General features: G+C 43.4%; 1 long non-coding RNA gene and 1 pseudogene across 1 annotated transcript; both read right to left on the reverse strand.

Annotated features, from left to right (window-relative positions):
* Positions 1-6,617: 6,617 nt before the first annotated feature.
* LOC135564494 (putative nuclease HARBI1) lies at positions 6,618-8,348 on the reverse strand (annotated as a pseudogene).
* A 2-nt stretch (positions 8,349-8,350) lies between these two features.
* On the reverse strand, positions 8,351-9,146 carry LOC135564495 (uncharacterized). Its single transcript, XR_010461070.1, has 4 exons — positions 8,988-9,146; positions 8,860-8,901; positions 8,502-8,791; positions 8,351-8,404 (listed from the first exon to the last, which is right to left on the reverse strand). It is a non-coding gene; the product is annotated as an uncharacterized LOC135564495 (long non-coding RNA).

Consider the following 9,146-nt stretch of genomic DNA (forward strand, 5'->3'; position numbering starts at 1 on the left):
TATTACTGCCATTGTTATCAAGAAGAGAACATGTACACTACATGACCAAAACTATGTGGACACCTGCTCATCGAACATCCTTTTCCAAAATCATGGACATTAATATAGAGTTGGTCCCCCCTTTGCTGCTATAACAGCCTCCACTCTTCTGGGAAGGCTTTCCACTAGATGTTGGAACATTGCTGCGGGGACTTTCTTCCATTCAGTCACAAGAGCATTAGTGAGGTCGGGCATTAGGCCTGGCTCGCAGTCGACGTTCCAATTCATCCCAAAGGTGTTTGATTGGGGTTGAGGTCAGGGCTCTGTGCAGGCCAGTCAAGTTCTTCCTAACCCATATCTAACCATTTCTGTATTGACTCTGTGCATGGGTGCATTGTCATGCTGAAACAGGAAAGGGCCTTACCCCAACTGTTGCCACAAAGTTGGAAGCACAGAATAGTCTAGAATGTCATTGTATGCTGTAGCAACTGGAACTAAGGGGCCTAGCCCGAAACATGAAAAACATCCCCAGATCATTATTCCTCCTCCACCTAATTTTACAGTTGGCACTATGCATTTGGGTAGGTAGCGTTCTCCTGGCACCCGCCAAACTCAGATTCGTCCATCAGACTGCCAGATAGTGAAGCGTGATTCATCACTTCAGAAAATGGGTTTCCACTGCTCCACAGTGCAATGGCAGCGAGCTTTACATCACTGCAGCCAACGTTTGGGATTGCTCATGGTGATCTTCGGCTTGTGTGCGGATGCTTGGCCATGGAAACCATTTTCATGAAGCTCCTGACAAACAGTTATTGTGCTGACTTTGCGCCAGAGGCAGTTTGGAATTCAGTAGTGAGAGTTGCCACCGAGGACAGACGATTTTTACGCGCTACGCACTTCAGCACTTGGTGGACCCATTCTATGAGCTTGTGTGGCTTACCACTTCGCTGCTGAGCCGTTGTTGCGCCTGGTCTTCACACTTCACAATAACAGCAATTACAGTTGACAGGGGCAGCTCTAGTAGGGCAGAAATTTGACAAACTGAACTGTTGACTGGAATGACAGGAACGAATTGCAAAAATCGCTGAAGCTGGATACTTATATTTCCCTCACTAACTTTAAACATCAGCTGTCAGAGCAGCCAACCGATCGCTGCAGCTGTACACAGCCCATCTGTAAATACCCCACCCAATCTACCTACCTCATCCCCATATTGTTTTTATTTACTTTTCTGCTCTTTTGCACACCAGTATTTATACTTGCACATCATCATCTGTACATCAATCATTCCAGTGTTAATTTGCTAAATTGTAATTACTTTGCTACTCTGTCCTATTTATTGCCTTACCTCCTCACGCCATTTGCACACACTGTATATAGACTTTCTTTTTTTTCTATTGTGTTATTGACTGTACTCTTGCTTATTCCATGTGTAACTCTGTGTTGTTGTTTGTGTCGCACTGCTTTGCTTTATCTTGGCTAGGTCGCAGCTGTAAATGAGAACATGTTCTCAACTAGCTTACCTGGTTAAATAAAAGTGAAATTTAAAAAAAATAAAGAAATAAAAGTTGGAAGGTGGCATCCTATGATGTTGCCATGTTGAAAGTCACTGAGCTCTACAGTATGGCCATTATTTTGCCAAGGTTTGTCTATGGAGATTGCATGGCTTGTATACACCTGTCAGCAACGGGTCTGGCTGAAATAGCCGAATCCACAAACTGTAAGGGGCGTCCTGATACTTTTGTATATATAGTGTAAGTAAAGCCCATCTAACTGATGCTCTGGCCTAAAAGATTATGGCATGTCATACTCTTTCTGGCCAGACAGCATCAGATACATGGGCTACATATAGTAAGATAGAGGGGCGCTGTTTCGCTCGCTCGGATGCTTTCTCCAGTGAGATTGTTTTAGCCACTTGCGAATTGAAGGAAAGTGCACTGCTTAGATGCTGGAATTATTTGTATGAACGTGCAAAGGTAACCTACTTTTTGAAGTGATTTATTTGACAATCAGATGAAAACATCATGACTGGTTGTGTTCATGGCACATTAAAAGGGAATACATTTTTACAGTTAAATGTCTTTACTATAAATCCCATAAAAATTGAGAAGGGGTGGCTCAGACTGACCTTTGCCTGGGACCTCCAAATCACTAAATCCGACCCTGTGTGTGATTTATTGTAGAATGCATTGTTTTTAATTATAATGACCCAACCAAAGCCAGGCAGGCGTGTTGTCCACTTCGACACTGCTCTGCCTGTCCCGTCCTTTACACCTGCCTCGCTCTGCTTGCTCCATCCACCCACTTCTGGTAGGAGAGCCCTGCCATAGAGAATGATAGAGGCCTCTTGTGGCCCAAAAGGCCGCATTTGCAGTGGTGGAAGCCATTAAGTGGAAGCCATTAAGTGCTTCCACCACTTTAAGGTAGTCAACTGGGTGGGACTAGGGCTGTTGTTTGGGAGTAGGGCTGTTACAGTGACCATATTACTGCGGAGTCGTGACTTCAGTCAAATTTCATGTGACTTCTGAGTTGCCGTGACTAGGCTTCTCCAAAACTGCTCTGACACATCTGATGGTGTGTTTACGGACATATTCAATCAATCCCTATGTCTGTTGTTCCCACATGCTTCAAGAGGGCCACCATTGTTCCTGTTCCCAAGAAAGCTAAGGTAACTGAGCTAAACGACTACCGCCCCGTAGCACTCACTTCCGTCATCATGAAGTGCTTTGAGAGACTAGTCAAGGACCATATCACCTCCACCCTACCTGACACCCTAGACCCACTCCAATTTGCTTACCGCCCAAATAGGTCCACAGACGATGCAATCTCAACCACACTGCACACTGCCCTAACCCATCTGGACCCATCTAACCCATCTGGACAAGAGGAATACCTATGTGAGAATGCTGTTCATCGACTACAGCTCGGCATTTAACACCATAGTGCCCTCCAAGCTCGTCATCAAGCAAGACCCAAGCCCTGGGTCTCGACCCCGCCCTGTGCAACTGGGTACTGGACTTCCTGACGGGCCGCCCCCAGGTGGTGAGGGTAGGCAACAACATCTCCACCCCGCTGATCCTCAACACTGGGGCCCCACAAGGGTGCGTTCTGTGCCCTCTCCTGTACTCCCTGTTCACCCACGACTGCGTGGCCACGCACGCCTCCAACTCAATCATCAAGTTTGCGGACGACACAACAGTGGTAGGCTTGATTACCAACAACGACGAGACGGCCTACAGGGAGGAGGTGAGTGTGGTGTCAGGAAAATAACCTCACACTCAACGTCAACAAAACTAAGGAGATGATTGTGGACTTCAGGAAACAGCAGAGGGAACACCCCCCTATCCACATCGATGGAACAGTAGTGGAGAGGGTAGCAAGTTTTAAGTTCCTCGGCGTACACATCACAGACAAACTGAATTGGTCCACCCACACAGACAGCATCGTGAAGAAGGCCTCAGGAGGCTGAAGAAATTCGGCTTGTCACCAAAAGCACTCACAAACTTCTACAGATGCACAATCGAGAGCATCCTGTCGGGCTGTATCACCGCCTGGTACGGCAACTGCTCCGCCCACAACCGTAAGGCTCTCCAGAGGGTAGTGAGGTCTGCACAACGCATCACCGGGGGCAAACTACCTGCCCTCCAGGACACCTACACCACCCGATGTCACAGGAAGGCCATAAAGATCATCAAGGACAACAACCACCCAAGCCACTGCCTGTTCACCCCGCTATCATCCAGAAGGCGAGGTCAGTACAGGTGCATCAAAGCTGGGACCGAGAGACTGAAAAACAGCTTCTATCTCAAGGCCATCAGACTGTTAAACAGCCACCACTAACATTGAGTGGCTGCTGCCAACACACTGACTCAACTCCAGCCACTTTAATAATGGGAATTGATGGGAAATGATGTAAAATATATCACTAGCCACTTTAAACAATGCTACCTAATATAATGTTTACATACCCTACATTATTCATCTCATATGTATACGTATATACTGTACTCTATATCATCTACTGCATCCTTATGTAATACATGTATCACTAGCCACTTTAACTATGCCACTTTGTTTACATACTCATCTCATATGTATATACTGCACTCAATACCATCTACTGTATCTTGCCCATGCCGCTCTGTACCATCACTCATTCATATATCTTTATGTACATATTCTTTATCCCCTTACACTTGTGTCTATAAGATAGTAGTTTTGGAATTGTTAGCTAGATTACTTGTTGGTTATTACTGCATTGTCGGAAATAGAAGCACAAGCATTTCGCTACACTCGCACTAACATCTGCTAACCATGTGTATGTGACAAATAAAATTTGATTTGATTTGATGGTCATTTGTAGCCTACCAAACTTGCTAACGGCCAGTTGCGAATGGCCTGGTACTCAGCGCTCTATTGTCCCTCCATCAAGTCCTAATGGTCTGGTACTCAGGGCTCTATTGTCCCACCATTAGGTCCTAATGGTCTGGTACTCAGGGCTCTATTGTCCCACCATCAGGTCCTAATGGTCTGGTACTCAGTGCTCTATTGTCCCTCCATCAGGTCCTAATGGTCTGGTACTCAGGGCTCTATTGTCCCTCCATCAGGTCCTAATGGTCTGGTACTCAGGGCTCTATTGTTCCTTTAATCACTCTGACATCAATGCAAATGCAATCTAAAATCAAATAAAACACTTCTTGGGAGCCCTGGCATTCAGAGTTGGAGTGGAATAGGAGCTCCTCATAGCTGGTTGATGCATGGAATGAAATAAGTGTTTCTGTTGCTCTCCATTTCTATAAGCTAAGCTATGCAATTGCTTGAGAAAACTGAGTTTTGATGGCCTCTATTAAAAAGAGGAGGATCGCAACAGCTTTCTATAAGCTAGGTCTACTATATTTATTTCTCAACATTCCATATATTAAGCACATTGCTTCTTGTTACAACCGGAGTAGCCTACCTGGCTGGCATGAAAATAAACAGTGGGAAAAGCGTCCTCCATTTGCTATTCAACTGCATGGTTGGGTAGGTTACTTTCGATATGTAATCCATTACAGTTACTAGTTTCCTGTCCAAAATTTTAATCAGTAACGTAACTTTTGGATTACCCAAACTCAGTAATGTAATCTGATTACATTCAGTTACTTTTAGATTACTTTTCCCTTAAGAGGCATTAGAAGAAGACAATGTACGTTACCAATTGAAGGAGATCCATTGCAGGATAAATCAATGTTAAAGTTTACACAGCTGGCCATATATGGATGTTACATTTTACTTTATGGTTTGGTTATATAGGCTTCTTCTAACCCATCGCTTTCTACTACATAGAATAATACGATTAAATTATATCTTTACATTAAAAACCAAAGTCTATCAGAATTCCAGTCATTCCAATAAATGTTATACCCCTTGATCTTCAAGAATAGGACTTAGAAATATAGAAGAATAGATTTTCCTAAATATTTTACCTGAGCATAACCCCAAAACAAAAGACTTATTAGCCAGCCCTACTGTTGTTTATGATCATGTTGTCATGGAGGACTGATTGGGCTCATTGACTGAGTTGAAAGTTAAATGCTGCACTCATGGAATGGCATGATTTGAGCACTACTGAAAAGTGCTGTTTACATGTGAAAAATGAATGCCTTATGTTGCATTTGCTATAGGCCTGTTTACCTTTTTATTCGTGACACTATGATATCTTCATAATATACAGCTGTTTAAAAGGTAAATCCACAGATGAAACAATAACAAAATTGTCACCCCACCTCTGTTTTGGTAAAAAGCTGAGGGATAGCCTGGAGAAATGTAACCTCTCCTAGATTAATAGACAGAGCTATGGATGCAAGGACTGACCATCCATGATATCAAAAATATTGTTTTAACCTTGTTATCAGGGGCCTGTTGCACAAAACTAGGATAAGGGATTAAGCCAGGATATCTTGGTGATCCTGGCTCAATTGATCCGTAATCCGGTTGCACTAAAGATGGATAGGGGGCAGGAGGATATGTTATGGTATAAATTACCATGGAGATTTATTCTGTGGAGCTAGCCTGCTCCAGACCAGGCTAAATTCCAGGATCTATTTAATCTCATCCCTAATGTCAGTCAGCAGTCACCACAAATGGAAACCAATAGTTATTTCACTGCTCACTATACATTGTTATCACATATAACTAGACCCACTGTTATTATTTAAACGTTTGTGATCATTAATTTCAATGATTTTGGATAAAAATGATTTTTAGATGATGTTGCTATCATTAGATAATTTACAGTTTCCCATAGACTATAAGGCTATATATAAAATGATAGAATATTAGGGCCACAGAGGGAAAAAACACAAGTCATAATATTGTAACCAGTTGTTTTAAAGGAGGACAGTTGTTAAAATGACAGATGTGGGGCATTTCGTGAAATTGTACTTCAGTATGGTTTCATAAACAAAGACATGCTGATGTGCCAGAATATTAAGTATCACATTGTCATAAGTATCAAAACTGTAAAAACAATATGTAGCTTTTCTGCAGAAAGAACCAGCCTCATAAATTTATGACTTTATCCTTTTTCTTCAGTGTGGCCCTAGTACTCTGTCATATAAACAAATACACATTCCATATGAATATAAAAACACAATGTGTAACATTATGTTCCTTTATTGAATAAGGACAAAACAAAGCAGGTAAACCATCAGCTCCTTTCGAAACTGAAGTCACAGTGACTCTACAAGATGGAAAGCACAGAATCCAAGCATATTATACAAAATGATACATACACATTCAAAGGTCTGTATATAACACACCCTGCACGTCTGCACACTAAAATAAATACAGGACAAATCCATACACATCAACTGAACAGACAAATGAATGGATGCAGTAGCCTCCCTGCAGCCTTGTATTACACACAGTATACCGCACAAACATCATAAGAGGCCAAATTCGTCAAAAAACGAACCCAAAAAAAACAAATTCCTCTGCCACCGCAGGACATATTTAACCAAAATTGAAAGCACACATACTAACTAAAATAATTCAACACATATTGGTCCCTCAGCAGCCGACCACTGTCGTCATCAGGGAAGATTGCCGGATTGTCCCAGTCCATGGCTGGTGGCACTCTGGGGGCCCTCTCCTTCCTCAGGCAGGCCACATTGTGGAGGACAGCACAAGCCACAGTAATATCACATGCCCTAACAGGGCTGACCCTTAATTTGTGAAGGCAGTGAAAGCGTGCCTTCAGGAGGCCAAAGGTCATTTCAACTCTGGCCCTGGTCCTGGCATGGGCATGGTTGTAGGCCTGCTGTGCTTCCTGGGGGTCTGTGAAAGGTGTCAGGAGAAAAGGCTGGCAGCCATACCACCTGTCTCCCAGCAACACACCAGAGAATTCACCTGTCAACACAAAATCTCATCATTACTACCTCATAAACACAGTGATATTCTTGACACAGCCATGATGGTTATAAATAGGGGTTGTGTGGCTTACCTTGTGATAGGCACTGATAGATTTCAGAGGCCCGAAAGATTCTGGAGTCATGGACTGAGCCAGGCCATTTTGCCACAACATTGCTGATCACACAGTCAGCATTGCAGACCATCTGAAATCATAAGATGAGGAATATTACACCAATCAATGCACATCACTGGCAATGCAGAGTGTTCGTCAATGGACAATATCAAAAGTTATGTTCACCTGAACATTAATGCTGTGAAAGGATTTCCTATTCACAAAATCGGCCTCATGGGCACCTGAGGGGGCTTTTATCCTTATGTGTGTGCAGTCCACTGCACCAATGACATTGGGGAAACCTGTCACACAAAGTAATGAGTATCCTACTATGTGTTAACAGTTGTCCTGTAATTTGTAGATCCTCTTACCTGCAATCCTATAGAACTCCTCTTTGATGTCACAGAGTCTTCTGTGGCCAGGAAGGAGATGAAGACATCTGCTAATGCTTTGATAGCCAGACACACACTCCTTATTGTGCGGCAAATTGTGGCCTTGTTCAGCTGTTCTGCATCCCCCACTGAGTACAGGAAGGCTCCACTAGCAAAAAGCGCAAGGCCACACAAACCATTTGCTCCACACTCAGTGCATGGCTCCGTGCAGTGCGGTGCTTAATCCTGGGACCCAGTAGTCTGCATAGATACCTGATGCCATCTGCAGAAAACCTGTATCTTTCATATAGATGGTCATCAGGGAAGGCCAGTGGGTCCAACCGGTCCCTGAAGACCCTTTCTCGCCTGAAGGCTCTCCTCAGCACAAGTGCTTCTTCATCCACCACATCTCGCACGAATGGGCATGCCATTGTCAGAGCAGAAAGGAACACACAATTTTGGGCCTTCATATAGGCTAGTGGCCACACCTGGTGCTGGGGGTGGGCAAAGAGGGCGATGCCTTATAACGATGACTTGGTTGTACTGATTGCTGGGAAAATAAAAAAACCTTAGAAAGATGCCACCGTCCTGTGTGCTCACAATAAGAGCTCATATGTCATGGCTCACTTGACTTTACGAGAATATACCTCATTTTTTATTTTGAGCTGTGTCATCTTCTTGGAGCTGGGGGAGGAAAGAAAAATAATGATTAATACATTTGTGTTACAGTTAGCATACAGTGTACATTGAAGGCATATCTCACTTCCCTCTCAAGTTTTTTTATTTCAAGGTCCAGTTTCCTAATTGTCCTCTTTTTTATTTCGGACTCCAGTGCAAGATTTTCCATCTTTTTCTTCTTGTACTGAATGTCTATGTCTGCCAGTTCTATTTGGCGCCGGAGGTGGTTGCCATACAACTTTCTGATAGCTTGTGAGCTCTGTGAACACAATACAATTAGCGCAGCTGGAATTTGGCAGGATGTGGTGTCCTTTTATTAATACGCACTATGTTGCCAGGCTGGTTTTCCCACTGTATAGCATCTGGGTCCTGTAAAAGAAATTAGATTTTTGATTTTGATGAGGACTCCTCACCATTGTAGAGTAAATAGTACTTTCACAGACTTAACATGATACCTCATGCCTTCTGGAATCCAGAGATGGTCTCCTCCTCATCATCGTCTCCATCATGTGCTGTTGCTGCTGCACTGGGGCCTTCACCCAATCACATTTAATCGGATTCATATTGAAGCTAGTAGACAAGACATGCCAGGCCTACAGTATGCCTTTGATGGA

This window comes from Oncorhynchus nerka, linkage group LG25 (genome assembly GCF_034236695.1).
Source record: "Oncorhynchus nerka isolate Pitt River linkage group LG25, Oner_Uvic_2.0, whole genome shotgun sequence".
In the NCBI taxonomy this organism is placed as follows: domain Eukaryota; kingdom Metazoa; phylum Chordata; class Actinopteri; order Salmoniformes; family Salmonidae; genus Oncorhynchus; species Oncorhynchus nerka.